This window comes from Perna viridis, chromosome 12, assembly GCF_037379345.1.
Source record: "Perna viridis isolate PV_CMFRI_1.1 ecotype Kerala chromosome 12, ASM3737934v1, whole genome shotgun sequence".
Classification (NCBI taxonomy): domain Eukaryota; kingdom Metazoa; phylum Mollusca; class Bivalvia; order Mytilida; family Mytilidae; genus Perna; species Perna viridis.
This window is the reverse complement of record NC_142456.1, coordinates 10,396,315-10,414,552: the sequence shown is the minus strand read 5'-3', so window position 1 is coordinate 10,414,552 and position 18,238 is coordinate 10,396,315. Positions and strand designations below refer to the sequence as shown.

Here is an 18,238-nt window from a genome sequence, read left to right as displayed (position 1 = left end):
TCAACAATTTAATTCAAAACTCGCAACAACCTTATTAGTCTCGACATGAGTTATTCATCCATTATAGCATTAGAATGTTTGGAAATTGTCTTCATTTATTTAAAAGTGGGAATGTTTATTGTATTTGAAGTATATTTTTTCTGAATAAAGATACTTTTTATTCTATTATCTAAATATTAGATATACTTTTACTTTAACATTTCACGACATATTGTCATTTTGTCAATTTTGTACCTTTAATTTATATTTTTTAATATAGTTACTTTTTACCTGTTAAAAGTGGCTATTATTCACTTATTCGTTATTGTAATTAATGTTTTATTCGAGCCACTTTAAACGTATATTGTTCTTATGTATATCTAAATAGTTGTGTGCCTTGAAATATTGCGTTTTACTTGGGCCTGTAACTTATGAAATAGTGAAAATAAAAATATACTTCATTTTCAAAAATTACTTAAAATATTCACACTTTAAAACAAATTGCATGCATGTATTTAGATAACTTTAAAGTTTTACAATGGACTTAAAAACTGTCATATGAAGGGTAGCACCCCAACACATGAGGGGGTTCCCACACTTGAGGTGTTGTAACCTCTGACAGTCGATATAGGGAAGATTTCCCTGATTTCAACTCTTTTATGTGAGAGATTTTGCGTGACAAATTTTTTCCTCCCCAAAACATATTAAAGCAAATCTTGTAAAACGTTTATTGTTCTTGTTATGCAACATTTACATTAAACCATTGTGGTAGATCAAAACTTATTGTTTTCCTGATTTAAAAACTCTGCAACTTGTTTCATAATTAAATAATCATGTTGCACCATATGAAGTCCTACGTGTATACTTGTCTGTTAATTACATGCCCACACCTGTGTCAACAGATCCTCGAACCGTGAAAGATAAAAGAAGCTGCCCACGCTATATTTAATTGAGGAAAAATCTACAAATGAAGTCCGATACATAATGTATTTGCAAATCAGTCCAAACGAAAAATTAAGTTCTAAGTATATATATATCATCGTGGATTTCTTCCAGGGAATCCGATTAACTAAAATAAATAGCCGACAACAGGTTTGTGGCACAATTAACATAAATCGTCATTTTTTTTTAAAGAATTAATTTTTAATATAGGAATACTAGTTTTAAACTCCTAGTCTAATATTACATGGAAACATATTTTTTATTAATGATCTCAAATTTGGTTGCTCCGTTGAGGTGAGTTTATCACTAAAATACATGAAGTTCTATTTTTATATTTATTTCAATGAGGCATCTCGAAAAATTGCATAGTTGTTTTCCGACTAATTCCGCTTTATTCTCCACTCGATATAAACACAAATCATTTATACACATGTATACGTAGCCAATGTAACTTATCGAAAACATATATTACTTCGATTATAAATGGTATTACTCAGTGCGTGATATATCTGCTGCATATTTCAAACCCCAGCGCGCCGGTCCGTCTAAACACCGCAAAGACCGGCCTTAGTGCACGAAGACTATAAAAGTTGCACTAAGACCAATAAGGTGTTATATTTTTGGAGTAAAAGAACTACCATTAGAATGGTAATTTAAAATTACATGAAATACACTAAATTTTGTGTAAAACAGTCATAGAATCGTTAGATTTGTGGTCTTTTGTGCTAAAATTTCCGACACGTGCCGACAATCCTGTGTATAACAGACCATGACTGAATAGATACCAATTGAATAAACATTGTTGTGGTTAACATTTCAGAATTGTATATATGTGTGATTAGCATTTTGGAAATATAGTGTTAATTGAATAAAGGACTTAAATGAAAGTAACGATATTAGATAGATTAATCAATGTTTATCTAATTGAGCTTAAATAATTTTTGGGAGGGATTTTTATTGTAGCAATTTTTATTCTTGTATTTATGAAAAAGCTTTTAAAGAAATGAATAAATAAATAGTATTAAGTCACACAGTTTTAAATAGTGGGACAATAATTATTATATTAATTAAAGGATTGTTAAGACAACTTGAAATCTTTTCTGTGTTCTACTTGCACGAGGTCTTTTTTTTATGTCTCTTGTATGTTAGCACTATGTTTTCCACACTTTGAACGAACAGCATTAGCATAATTCTTTTTTATCTAATAAAAGTCTCTGATACAGAATTTCTTTCCCCTTCGCAAGATGTTGAAGACCAGCTCTGATACGTGACGGCACATCTTTTTAAAGAACCAAGTAGTTCATAGTTTCCTGTTCCAACCAGGATTCTTTTTATGTCTGGCAAAGGGACTCTTGCAATATCATGTAGTGCAGATTGCACACGTTATAGAATCGATCATTGGAGGAACTGGGAACCGATGAAATAGAACATCTGATAATCAAAAGGCAACGAAAGTGGACTATTCTGCTTGCTAAGATTATGGAATCATGCATTACGAACAATTTACGAATCCAGAACTAAGATTCATTCGTAGCATTTAATGGGGGGAAAAAATAAAAAGGAAAATATTGAGAAAAAAAATCTGGTCCGTAATTATGGATAATTAGGTGAAAACTTAAAGGTAAATGACCAAAAGGCTAATCTCGACAAACAGCTTTCGTAACTGAACGAACGAAAACCAATGTCTCCACCTTGCGATTTTCGAAGCAGAACTAACAGAACCATGATGCGTGTATATCAAAATTTGTAAATAAATAAAGATATCGTTGCCATTTTTGTTGGGCACTTTTTATGCATGTACTTTTATTGCTGAAACTGAGTAAATTTTGAAAGGCTTTACTTAACTATGTTTGTAAAACATTTTCTGTGCATTTTATTTTTAACTTCAAATAATAACAAAACCATCAAGGAGTTAAATAAATTTATTTGTATTATATCATTATGCATATATTCCTGAAACCATGTACAAAAATTGAACATAATTATTGTTTTAAATAAGATTATCACTATAAACAAAATCACCAGAGTCAAGCTTGATTGGTTATTACTATACGCATCATTGACTTCAATTAACGATAAATGGATATCCAAGAGACGCGGTAACCGTCGGTCACTCGCGTGATTGCCGGTACGTGCCGGGGGAAATTGCACAAAAGACTAAATAGTGAATGATTCAATGACTATTATTATTTTAAATTCAGTACATGTACAATAGATGCATTTTTAAATTACATGTACCTTTCCAATGGTAGTACTTTTACTTCGGTAAGATATCATCTTATTGGGTTTAGTGCTTCTTTTGTGGTCTTATTGCACTAAGACCGGTCTTTGCTGTGTTTAGACGTACCCCCAGCGCGTAAATTAATTGTGCATGTGAATTATACATGTACGATACATGTGATGTAAAGGAAATGAGCCTCCGTTCCAAACTTCACACACTGAACATAATTAATCGTTAAGGTAATTTGTATGTTTATAGTTGAGCTGTCTAATCTTTAAATAGAAATATTCACGTAAATTGTATACATGTAAAAGTAGAGTAATGGAAGAGCCTGAAATCTCCACTCAGATCGGAATTTTATCATTTTTTTTTAAATCTGTGTTACATTTGTAACTACATGTGTATAAGGTTTAAATTTTATTCATATTTCTCGTCTTTGGTTCACTTAGTCAGTACTAGATTTTATAACATAACTTGATACCAAAAATGAACTATATATATATGTACAAGTGTACTACTAGTATATTACATATTAAGTAATTCCACTTAGTATCTGTGTAATGTCACTAAAGACGCAATATACACGCATGTCACTTATCAACTGTCAGCTAACTACCATGTGTCTAAATACATGTATTTTATGTTAAATTCTGAAATCTTAATTAATTAGCCCCTGATTAAGGTTTTTGATAATATTGGGACTAACCTAAGAAAGGTTCGCCATAGAACATACGTGTATAGACGGGTTTATCAAGTTCTTATCTCTCTCTGCATTTGTGCTGCCATTAATTAGTCACATGGTGCGGCAACCATGGCATTCATGAATTTACTGCACGTGCTGCTGATAATAAATAACAAATACACGTGAATCTGTATTAGAATTAGAACGTTTAGTTTATATTTTTCTTGTTTAAAATGGCATGTAAAAGCAATTATAAGAAGGGAGGTGGTAACTCTTGCGCTGTAAATAGTTGTACAAATAACCGTCGCAGGTTAAATAAGTGGAAATTTTCTGTATGTGAAATACACGTACAAAAACATGAAGACTGTGCTTGTTTGATTCCATATAAACTCCACATCATGCCTTCAAATGAAGAAATCAGGCTTCAATGGATGAAAGCATTAAATAGAAACACTTTCTAGACGGAGCTCCGTCGGCTAGAAATCCCGTGCCTAAACTAAAACTAGGATATGAAAGTGACACTACTCCTGGTAGACGTAAGCTTCTCAGACAAGATGCAGGGCCAAGCAAACGACGACGCTTAAACGAAGAAATAATTTCAGAGGAAACAGTGACGTCAGATAGAGAAGAAATCTTACCAGAAGCCATATGTGAATTTAATGTGGTGAAATCACAAATGGTGGATATTGCTATATAATATAATGAAAACGACTTTTGCCCAAAGATCATATTACGCAAAGGCACCGCTTGAAAAAAAGAACATGTCAACCCAAACCAATATAACACTAACTGCGGAAAAGGGAGTTCAAGTCAAAACAGGCAGGGACTATGTCGGCAGTGGGAAATATACAAACTGACAGTGGTGTTACAAAAGAAGTCTTTTTCAGGCTGATCGATGCTATGGAGCAAGAAAATACATTTAGCTTTCAATTAGATGTCGCCGACCAAATTCTTCTGGTTTTAATGAGATTACGACTGAACTTATTGTCTGATGATTTAGCTCGAAGATTTGGTGTATCTAAAAGTTTAGCAAGTAAAATCTTCCGTTCTTGGATACCTTGCTCAAAAACTTGCAGATTTAGTATTGTGGTTGCCAGAGAAACAATGCGAGCTTGCTGTCCGGAATCGTTCAGAGAAAACTATCCAAGGACTACAGTTATAATAGATTGTGCCGAGACTTTTATTCAAAGACCTTCAAATTTAAAAACTAGAGGTGAAACGTTTAGTAACTATAAGTCTCATAATACAGCTAAATATCTTGTTGAAATTGCACCCCACGGACATATTATGTTCATTTCAAAGGCTTTTGGTGATCGTGCTAGCGATAAGTTTATTGTTGAAAAAATTGAATTTTTGACTATTTGCTACCCGGTGACGAAGTCATGGCAGACAAGGGCTTTACTATAGACGATTGCCTTTTCCCCCGTAGAGTGAAATTAAACATTCCTGCATTTACTAAATGTAAACCACAACTTTCCAATGAAGATGTTACATCAACGCGACGAATCGCCCATGTTAGGATACATGTGGAACGTGCTATAAGAAGACTAAAAGTTTTTTTTTAAATATTAAGCGGGACAGTACCTGTTTCGTCTTTAACACATTTCGACGACATTTTAATTATTTGTTCTGCACTCGTAAACCTACTTGGTGATTTGATTAAAGATGAAGATGATGATTAAATTTTATGTGTGTGTTTTACTCTGCGTTTTTTTAATACTGTAAATTCCTTAAGAATATGATTTACAATTTAGTGGACACCAGAACCCCTTTACTAAACAAGGGTGGGGGTCGCACTGCATGTTGATGTATAACACAGTTTATTACTTGTATTTAGTCATCCTATGAGGTTCTACTAAGACGATTAGATAGTTAGTATATACATGTACATGTTGTTTCATTTAATTAGCAGGAATGTCAACATGAACAACAACCCTGCGGTGAACAGTTAAACCCAGTTTGTACTGATTAATCATTACCAGAGATCATGCTGTCTCTATCCATTACATGTAGCATATTCTGGATGTTACCTAAATGTTTGTAAGGATGAACTTTCATACTAGAAAATATGTAAACAGAAGCAAAATACCAACACAGTATGGGGCGAAGGGAAAAATGCTTATGAGAAAACTATATGTATCCTCACATTAAACAAACAATAATACATGTACATGTTGAAATAGGGTCAATTCAATTTTTTGTATCTGGTTTTACACATATACATGTACATTCAATGAGAAATAAAAATAAGAACTGATATGAATAAATAATACATTTTTTTAATTGAAAGGAGCAGATAAGGTTTAAACAAGTACTATACATGTGCAAATGTACAATAACTGTATATTTATTTTAAAAAAAATCATAAATAACTTGCTGAAAGTAAGGCGATCACTATCTATCTTATCAACAATTATGTTCATCATCTTTTTATAATAAAAGTCCCTAAGTCTATTGATATGAAAGGTCACAAAATCTTGATCATACAAGACATCTACTACAATAAAGTCATCGGGACACCTCCAAACACAAAGCTTAGCCTCGTGTTACCCAGTGCAATACATTGTCAACTGAATCTGCAAGTAGTAACCTCTGCTCCCTTTTACTTTAAGTTAATATTGTCAATGACTTTTAATGACATCATATTTCCCTCCTGATATAAGTTCATCAAGTCTAGTCCACTTCTTTGGCATTGGTAATTCTCATTTTACTTCTAAAATGGTGTCTTCATTTAAAATAATGTCTGAAAGCCAGGGATCAGAAAACGAAACACACATTCCAGAATCTAAGATAGAATTTCCCAGAGTTTTTAAATGACTTTTAGCAATAGGTTCCTGCTCCAAGCCATGTCTAGTGAACTTATTTCCAGTAAAAAATGGATGTAAATGTTCATGGATAAAACTTGTTGCATCAGTGGTATCCTTAATTGGAATTTTAGGAGCACTGTTGGCTGTGACTCTCAATTTTCTAGAATTTTTCCATAAAACACTGGCACTTTGATTTATAGTAACATTTTGTAAACGTTTAATTTTCTCAGCAGAAAGTTCAACAAATTTCTTGTAGAAAGATTGGCATTTTCTGCAAGAATCTATAGAAATGTGTTCCCCATGGTCTTCTTGAATTATTGACTTAACAATAGGGGTGCAAGAATAACTTTTCTTGGTTGTTGTCCCCTTAATTGTAAATAATTTCGAAAGACTGGAGTTGGCAACATTGTTTCTATACTCCTCGTGTGATGCATACCTGGGAGTATTTCTCACACTAAGCACATATTCATTACTTTAAGTGACATTATCACCAACCTTTGGCTTCTTGAATGTTATGTTTACTAGTGCCTTGGGTTCAACATTTCTCGTCGTGCCTTTGTTCCATTGAGAAATTTCGTCTGTACACGCTATCCCTGTAAGATTATTTCTCACTGCATGTTCTAGTTTCCATAAAACGGCACCGACATGGCTACACAAATGGCATTGTCCTGCCATGCACGAACACCAACCGTTGACGACTGTCCCGTCAACTTCACAATTAATGTATACAACATTCATTCTAGATACGATCTGGGACGAGCGCACTTCTGCCTTCATCAAAAATGATTCGTCTTCATAAATATGATGCTTTATTGCTCCAACATTCCCACTTTGAAAATAGTTGTAGTTCTAGTTCTGGAGACTTTTGTAGTTCTTTATTTCTTTGCTATCGACAGCGCTTGACGAAATTAAAAAGTTATAAACGTCTCCATACATCACGTTTGGCCATATTCTCATATCATCAATCCATGTTGTAACTTTTTCAACAAACGGAGGTTTGTTTTCACTCATTTTGAACTATACAAATTACGATTACTAGATTTAAATCAATCGACACCAATGGTTGATACAATTTCTTTCATGAATGTAATGGCTGCCGCGATTACGACGACCTCAGGTGGCGGCATCTTAAACTAAGGGAGATAATCGAAAAAACCCGTTTATATTATAAAAATTTCTATATAGAAGAACAGTAATACAAATGTACACATTGACATTCATGTACATACACAAAGTCTCTTTTAATTTGATGCAGGTCAATAACTATACAAATGTTAAAAAAGACATTTTTCACCTCTACACTCCCGCGTTACTGGCTCCTCTCTAATACCAATAGACACATGTTCGTTTAAAATAAAATTGATTATACCGAAACTACCGTCTAAAAAGAATAGCTTATAAACCACAGAAACAACCTGCTTACATCTCAGATGATTATGATGATTGTGGTTTGTTGTTAACAAATTCAAACATTCGATTCATAATGCATAGCCAAATTAAAAGGAGTCAATAATTTCATGATTTTATAACATGTATATTGTTAAACATGAAACTGATACAAACTTGATGCATGCCACTTGTCTGCTTTTTATTAGAAATAAAGTGAGATAGTTCATAAATATTTCGTATATTATGTCAAACATGTACATGTAACCACAGAGGCTTATTAGCGTCAACTAAACTGTTTATTATTATATTTTGCGTTATCATGCGAAATTATGCATCTATAACATTAACGCGGAACATCAGCTACAGATTTTAAATACATATATCGCAATACTTATACAAGTTACCTCTTAACAAAAAAGATAGCCAGACACATTGTTTTCGGTGCAAACGAGAGTGTGAACTTTTATTTGACTGTACGACTAGCTTAAAGGATAATCTGTTCGATTGGTAGAATCGTTCTCGTCCTATCTGCCAAACGACGTTAAAATTAAATGGTCAGACATTAGGATATCGTTATACCTAAACTTGCAAAGTGAGGATATGTAAAGATATAGGGTGTCCGTACTTTAGTCAGTCCATACTGTCTTCTTTCCTTAAGCTATATATGGGATGCATCTCGCATGTCTCATATCTTCAATTATTTTTAAAATGCTTAAAACATATTTTGATTTCTCTTCCGACTATACATAGATGTACTGAAGATATAGAAAATTAATTGCAAATTAATTCAAAAAGATAATACTATTATTGACAGGCATGATTTTAACCCATTTTCTTCTCTATATATATTCTTTTATAAACTATAATTTTTATTTCATAAAGAAAACTACACACACAACATAAAAAACAAATAAAAGAAGAGAAAATAATTCTATAATTTTGTTTGTAATTAATCTATCACACAAACATTATATATCAATATAGATCTGTATAATAATGACACAAGATTATGATTTTATACGGTACCATGTTTATCGCTTATGTGATTCAAGTAGTTCATGTACATGTAGGTATTGTGATTTCGAGGATCGTAATAAATGCCACATGCCGGGTCGGTTGTACGGTATATTGTATATTGTCTGAATAGCGTAATTATTCGTATACAATTTTCTCTGGTATAATGATGAACGTCCTATACAGGTATCTAGTGTTTTCATCTGGTGCTGTGTGTACGCAGGACTCATGAGAGGTATTAAGATGCACCGAATAGCGGTTCAGATACTTTTTAAAATAACTTCGGGGCTGAACAGGAGTGTTTAAAAAAGACTGGCTTCAGAGGTTACTACGAACGGGTTTTCAAGCTATAGGAGAGTTCGCCAATCTCATTAGTGATGTCATATTCACTAATTTGCATATCATTAAGTGCCAAATTGGTTGGCAAATAAACAACTAAATAAAAATTGACAATTTCATAATTAGAATCCCAATTTCCAAAACTTCATAACTTTGTTATTTAATATTCAATTTTGGTTCTGTAAAATGTTTCATTTAGATAAAGTAATTCATATTATGTATGTGAAATTTTGCTCTTTTACTTAAATTTGTAGTGATATTTATATATCAACCTCTATTTTTGTATAACATTTTAATTAAGATCTTATGTACATATTGTCTAATTACTGAATATTTATTTAAAAATTCCATGGGTAAAAAGAATTTTATTTGCAATGTTGGGAACCAAAAGAATTTTTCAATTATCTTTAAAATAACAGTCTCCATAAAAATTATGCAAAAGGCAATTCATGCATAAAAGAGATACAGTGGTTTTATCTTTGAATTCTTACATTAGGACTGTTTTTCAGTATAACAAATATATGTTATCGAGACAGTTTGAGATTCATATGAGACTGGTCGAGACTTCTTTAAGACTACTCAGGACTGGTAAGACTGTTCAAGACAGTTGGAGACAGGTAGAGACTGGTCAAGACAAGATCAGACAAGTCGAGACACAGTCAAGACTTTTTAAGACTTGATTGGACATGGTGAGACTTAATCCAGACAATCCAAGTATTTTTCAGACATATTTAGAAAAGTTAAGACAGAGTTAGCACAAGTTAGAACACAATGTACCCTATTCAGACTTATATATCTTAGTAGTGATATAGTATGTAACTATACGTAGCCTGTGAAAAAAACTGTTTCAGACAGATATGATTAGCAGTTTAGTTGAGGGGAAAATATGTGAACCACGAATCGATCAACACGAACAAAATAACACGCTCATATAAAATGTAAATCAGCAATCCGGGATTCACTGAAAACTGGGACATCAACCAAGTGCATCGGTTGAAAGCGTCATATGCTGTTCTAAAACACCAATCGAATTGTACATAAAATATCACATGCAGTGTAGATGGAAGGGGAAAGGAAAATTTTGACACGGTGTATAAATCAGTTGTAATGCTGCAGATTGATACATCATAGCGATCGACGATCGAGTTCGTGATGACGACTATACAATTTTTATAGTGATGACTTTAACCCTATCCAGAACTTTATTGTAAAAAGTCGAGTAGAGTAAAAACAGCCTGCGTATTTGCGGCAAGTTATGGTATATCAGTTCAGTTGTGATAAGAAAAAAGATTAAAAGGAATTACCAAATAAGTTTCTGATTAAGAATGAGATAAGATGATGATTTCTTCTTCCTAGGTTTTTAATATTTTATATTCAATGTGCTTTTGTGTGGTAAACGAACATGAGAACGACAGTCGTCAAATCGTACTATATTTTACTTCAAAATGTAAGGTAGATAAAGAATTGTCTTATTTAAGATACTGTAAGCTTATTAATTTTCGCGGTGGACGGAAAACCGCGATAAATAGTACCAGCGCAAATGATTTTTAACACTATGTAACGTTTATCAATTTTTGAAACCGCAAAAATTGAAATCCGCGAATATATTCACCTGTCAGAAACCTGGAAAATTTAGCAACCGCTATTTGTTTAATTAAAATGCATTGATATCTTTTTAACGATACATGTATGCACTAAGGAAACAAACAAAGGAAGCCTTTCAAATGTTTTTATTTGACAATTATACATCAGAATGTGTATGGCTGTTTATTTCTTTTCGCAAATAAATCTGTGCTGGGTAGCGCAGTTGGCCACACCAATCCATTCCGCATTAGTCATTAAATGTGCACAGTTAGCAATAGTACTGGGAGAAGCTATCCAATTTGAATATAAAAGGGCTGCCGGAAAACCAATACCAATAACTAATATTCAATAGACCAATCCACCAGTGGATAGCTGTTGGTAATGTAAAATAAAACTTCTAGTAAGGAATTTGAAATGTTTGAAGCACTAATGAAGGCAAAAATTACAACTATCCATAAATATTTTAAATTTTTTGTTGCAATGTCATAAAGTATCATGTTATACGAGCATTTTTCAACTTTATGATAAATCTGTCCCTTTAAAAAACAAAATAGTGAGTATAATCAAAATTTGTCCATTGTAAATTAATGATAACATGGTATGTTTGCAAATTGTATAGATTCAAATAGGAGTGCTTTCAGATTTATGGAAAGACTCAGCCTATGTGATTCACGAAATGCCAACCACTGTAAAGCAATTTTTACTGTGACGTCGTTAAAATAGGATACAACTTACATATGAGGTCAGAAATAAAACTGTCATATGTCTTTGATGTGGTTATATGCATTGTATTTACAACCGTTTTATGACGGCTGTGGTCTACAAGCATTTGATGTACGTCATATAAGAAATAATTTTACGCAACTTGTGTTTTCTAATGTTAAGTTCAATATGAAACTGTCGAAATTGTCAAATAAATATGCAACTTATTGATTACAAAACATGAAATCATATAATTACCATGAATTCGTGTTGATCATGAATCGAAATTGAATGAAAATTTGTTTAACCAAAATCATAGAAATTTCTAAACATAAACTTACGGTTTCAATCGAAGTAAGGATCATTCCTATCTCTTCACAACAATCCTAAATTTGTTTTATTAATTATTTACTAATATAATGAGAGTTTCTTACATAATGGGTGTTGTATGAATATATATATGAATATATATATATATATTCATACAACACCCATGACCATTTTACTCCCGTCTGCACGGTCAATGAGGGATGTTAGGATTATTCTGTTTTTACAATCTATAAATTCAAATTATGATAAGTAGATAAGTAAGTACACATCCTTTGTATATATTTAATTAAACTATTGAATTTTTCGTTGCTGTATTCAAAAGTTAAGTATACAGACGCACTTAAAAATGCATGTCCGAATTTGTTGTATTTTTATTCATCGATGAGTACACACAAAATCGTATGCAAGCATATCGAGGGCATTAATTTGTGTGTCTAAACAACAACAACAACAAAAACAGCAACAAAAAACAAAACAAAAAACAAAAACAAAAAGAAACAAACAAACAAATCAACCCTGGAATATTAATTATTCACATTAACTAAATTTGAAGATCTTTGAGACGGGACCAGGTGGAAGAGTGAGTTCCCATTACTTAATATGGTTTGTTATTTCTGCTTAAATTTCAGTCGTGTCAGTTATATCGTAAACCGTGATGAAAATCTTGTTTCCCCTGCGAAAACAAATTTCAACACATTTATGTTCTCGAAAAACGAATCATCAAAGACGTGTCATCAAATATCTATCAGTTAGCCTTTAGTTCGTAGAAATTGACAAATCATAAGGCAGTTAAAAAAAAACTATCTCTTAAATGTCCTTTTTCATAATACAAATTACAAATGAAACGCGAATTCAATTTCGATACAGTTTTTCGAACGCCAATATTTGGCCAATAAAAAAAGAATTACGATTGGGTGGCTTCCGTTACCATAAAAGAGCGTTTTTATGTCAAAGGGTAAAAACAAAACTATGCCGACTATCATTAATATGAATCATACATCTACGATCCTATATGTCATGAAACAAACCGTCATAAAGATGTTTCGCTATAAGAAAGAATAATCAAGGTAACCAAGGTTATAGCGGTAATCAAAAGAATTCCAAATCATCTTCGAAATATACAGAAACAAATGTTTACAAAATACTGGACTTTTTAATCGACAACATACTTGTCCAGTGTGGTGGACGCGTTTTTCAACAAACGGTCGGCATTATGCTCCTCTACCTGCTGGCCTATTCCTTCACTCTTATGAGGCTGACGTTATAGCTGATCTGATCCGAAAGAAAGAATACCGTTTAGCTAGATCTTTTAATCTCAGTTTCCGCTATATAGATGACTTATTATCTTTAAACAATCCTAATCTTGGGGATTTGATACATCGCATCTACCCCAAAGAACTTGAGATAAAGGATACTACAGACACTATAAGGTCCGCCTCATATCTTGACCTACACTTAGACATCGATGGTAAAGTAAAACTATTGTCCAAACTTTACGACAAACGTGATGACTTTTCATTTAAAATTGTTAACTTTCCTTTCATCTGTGGCAGCCTACCTTCAGCACCTGCGTATGGAGTGTCCATATCACGACTCATACCTTATGCCAGAGCTTGCCGTAACTACGCAAACTTTTTGCATCGCGCTAGACATCTTACAATTAGTTTCTGTAACAGGATCATGATGATGCAAGATTGAAGTCATCACTACAGACGTTTTATGGCCGTCATCATGAACTCGTGGATCGTTACGGTGTATCCATCTGCGCCGTGAAAACTGATTTGTTCAGCGTGTCTTAGTTTTCCTTTCCTCTTTCGTCTACACCGGACTTGACTTTTATGAGCAACTCGGCGGGTGTTTCTAGAAACGCAAAGGACACTTACCCTACCGATGCACCTTGTCCATACTCCCAGTTTTTAGTGGAGTTGCTCATTTGCTTTTGTTACTATGTATATATGATTTTAGTTACTCTATGTTCTTTGTTGTGTATGTCTGTTTCCATGTCTGGTCTTTGTCCCTGGATTACATTTTTTTGATTGCCATTATAAACTTGGTTCAGTAGATTACTCTTTCGGAATCTAAAAGAGTGACGTTTTTTATAAGGTCGGCACTGTGTCCGTTCAAAAGATGGCGAAAAGGTTGGTCGGGTTCGCCAAAATATTGGAGGTCACAGATGGGATATCGAAGCAAACATCACATTTGCACCGTACTTGTGGATATTGAAAACTGGTGCATCTGTTTGCACAATTTGACCTTTTGACACTGACTACGCAGGAGCAACTCTCGCCTGGAGTCAAGTTGGGCTTAGATATTTCTGTCTGTAATAACATATTTAGCAAACTGTCTGGCTTTGAAAGCAGTCATATGTGGTTTGAGGAAAGGTTTTAGATATTATAAATTTTACTATATACATATATAGCCTTAATAAGGTATACATTTCATTAACGAAACACATCATTTTACTGTAATATCTAAATTGTTGATTTAAGAATGATTACTATATAAAATTGTAAGTATTTTTTATCAAACTTATTTTCCATTTATATTTTTTCTTCAATCTTCCTGGATCATGACCTACAAACAAGAACATGTGTTAAATACATTATAAACAGAGTGTATGACAAAATGTGTAATAAATGAACGTTTTCGACAGTATAAAAATAGAGACATAAATCTTTGCACGCTACATACATATATACTTAAGTAAATTGAACATAAAAAGAAGCATATGTGAGTAAGTCTGGGTAACATGAATTTCTATGCGCTTTAATATGCTGTATCAAAATATTAAGAATAAGTGTGAATGAGGAACAAGCCTTGAGATACATCAGATATGCTGACGATGGGTGTCATTTTATTGAAAAAATCAATATTTAGCTACCTGATCAACGAACAAGGAATCGATCGGAAAAACAATCCTCTGACTGAATGATAAATTTAAGCTTTTTCCATTACAAATTTTGGTGTTTTGATTTCTAGATATAACATTTAAAAGAGGACGTTCTGAAGAAATGATGTTGTCCGTTTGAGTTTTATTAACCTTTCAACAAAAAATTTGATAAAATCATTCGTAGAAATTATTGCATTTTTAAGTACATTTGCTTTTTTTTTAAGTTACATGTATTATGAACTCTGAGTAATATTTTCAAAATGTTATGTCTATAGACCTTCGAAATTCGAATTAAGCTTAATGCAAGTTTAACTCTGATTATGTTAATTTTTTTTTCATTTTACAGTTTGAATGCTGGAACAACTATTTGAACATTTGATGTAAAAACAAAAAAAAAGCTAAATGGTCAGGTACATAATAAAAGCTAGGACTTCAAGAACTTTTAATTTACTTTTTTCGGTTTTTTAATAATTAATTACATTGTTTTTTTAAATATTACATTGTTTTAGGTGGACTGCTATGTGTACTTAGATAAACCTTACAGCGCCCCCATTGCGAAATATTGAATCATTACTTACATGGACCGGGTGTTGTGGTTGTTGTGGTTGGAGTAGTTGTTGGAGTAGTGGTTGTTCTTGTACGGTAGTTCTGAAAATTATTGTGACCCCAATTCTCCCAAGACACGGGTGTTGTGATTGTTGTGGTTGGAGTAGTTGTTATAGTCGTTGCAGTAGTGGTTGTTGTTGTTGATGTTGTTGTACGGTAGTAGTAATAATTATTGTGATCCCAATGCCCTCAAGACCAACGTCGGTGACCATACTTTCCACCCCATCTTCGCCATCTCGATCCCAAACATCCCCAGAGTCCTAAAGCAACAAAAATTAACGTTGTGAAAATTTTGAAGTGTCTGGATATGAGACAAGTATGTTTTTATATAAATTCAACACATCAGTATCAAATTATGTCATGATTAAATAAAAACAAAAAAAACAATGTATATTCTTTAATTATGTAGAAGTAAATGAAATGGTTACTAAAAATTACCAAACTGATAGATCTAGGCAATAGTCAAAAGGAAAGTCTGTATTAAAAATGGCAATACCAGGGTTATAACCAGAAAGTTGGAAACCACTGCAATGGTCCTTCCTTGGTACCGCATTCCCGATATGAATTGTGGGTTATTATTAATAACCAGGTTTTACTGCGCGCTAAGCCTCCAGCTTTAATTACGGTTTACTATTTTCGGTATATTTCAACACAAATGATAAGTATTAAACGATTTGTCAACATAGGTAAAATCAGAAGTCAAAGGATAACAGAAGATATAAACAATAAAGAACATTTAAGGAGCTACACATAATTAAAATTAAGTAAATGCAAGTGAAGGTCAAATAATCAGTTTGTATACATAAACAGACAGGGGTTTATGCATATAAAATTTGTACACACCAATGAACATATCTTCGCATGCACGCATCATTTATTCTTTAAAAATTATTAATTAGTAATAATTGTAGTCTTTCTCGTAACTATAACACCTATTAAAAATTATATGCAGTTTTATTCACTTCGCCCTGTTATCAGCCACCCTAGAAGCCCATTAACAGTCAATCTAAGGGTCCTCTTACAATCACTTAATAATGAGAGCACATTCAAAATTTGCTACACTATGTACGAACATATCCAATCAAATCTAAGCAGTCTTTAAGGTAAAGTTTCTTATATGACAGTTGATATATATATTAAGTTGGGAAACTTTATATTGCTAAATCTTTTTTTTTCTCTAAAAATCGTCCTTTTCGAATATTTCGAAAATATTTCAGTCTGAAAAACAGTACAATATCTCCTGGTCAGCGGTCAAAGATATGAAATAACTCCAATTGAAATGTTCAGTTAATAAACATAAGTCGCAAAGAATTGAATACACAAGTATTTTAAAAGAAATTGCCGTGGATGCAAGCAAATAGTTTATTATGAATTTGAAATCGAATACATCGGAACAACGATATGTAATTTTTACAAAATTTGAATAGTGATGACTGACTGACGAATTTTCCAATTGATCAGCTGAACTGAGGAGGGGAAACTAATATTTCTATTAACACGAAATTAATCATTCAAACTGAATTTCAGGGGAACATCTATATTGCCGATATGAACAACGGCCTTGAAAATTTCGTTTTTAATCTGTTTATTATCAGAGGTACGCGTAGAAGATAATAGCAGTAATAAGACATACACTGCCACCGCACTCTCTAAAGAAGAGATAGCGGAAAACCTGTGCTATCCTACATAAACATACCGTTTATATACTGGATTCCTGAACTCCACATGTATCCATACAAACAATGCTACATAGCTAAATATGGAAAATGTACCACCAAAAGTTTTAACATCTGTACTCATAGCTGTCGAAGAGGGTCTCCAGTCCTACCACGACACTTGTTAGTATCGTGGTGGAATTAGTTCAATGTTGATCCTGAAAAATTCGGAAGATCTTCTGGATACCCTTATTCAAGATTACTATCAGAATACACTAGCATTAAAGCATATTATTTAAAAGCATCTTACATCGTAGTTACTCAAAAACAAGACGGTACACCTAGATACAGTTATGTAGTTCTTGGTAGAGATTCCTCATACCTTGTAAAAAAATACATATGATCTTCCAAATATACCGAAGAAGATGTTTTCAAAATCCTTGAAATTTGATTGACGACATATTTGACCAGTGTGATCGACACGTTTTTCAACAAACTGTCGGCATTCCAGTGGGAACAAATTGTGCTCCTCTACTTGCTGACCTATTCCGTCACTCTTAAGCTTATGAGGCTGAGTTTATATTTGATCTGATCCAAAAGAAGAAACATCGTTTAGCTAGATCTTTTAATCTCAGTTTCTTCTATATATATGACGCATTTTCGTGATACAATCCTAGTTTCGGGGATTTGATACATCGCATCTACCCCAAAGGATACTACAGACACTCTGGAGTCAGCTTCATACCTTGACCTACACTTAGAGATCAAAAGTAATAAATTACTATTGAACTTTTCATTCCATACTGTCAACTTTCCTTTCATCTGAAGCAGCATACCTTCAGCACCTGCGTATGGAGTTTTCATATCACGACTCATACCTTATGCCAGAGCTTGCCGTAACTACACAGACTTTTTGTATCGCGCTAGACATCTTACAATTAGTTTCTGTAACAGAATTATGATTATGCAAGATTGAAGTTATCACTACAGAAGTTTTATGGTTGCCATCATGAATTCGTAGATCGTTACGGTGTATCCATCTGCATGATGAAAAACTAATTTGTTCAATGTGTCATAGTTTTCCCTTCCTTGACTTTC

General features: G+C 33.0%; 2 pseudogenes; one reads left to right on the top strand and one right to left on the bottom strand.

Annotated features, from left to right (window-relative positions):
- The first annotated feature begins 4,652 nt into the window (after nucleotides 1–4,652).
- On the top strand, nucleotides 4,653–5,506 carry LOC148601156 (uncharacterized; annotated as a pseudogene).
- Nucleotides 5,507–6,256: 750 nt separating this feature from the next.
- On the bottom strand, nucleotides 6,257–7,811 carry LOC148601155 (uncharacterized; annotated as a pseudogene).
- Nucleotides 7,812–18,238: the final 10,427 nt, after the last annotated feature.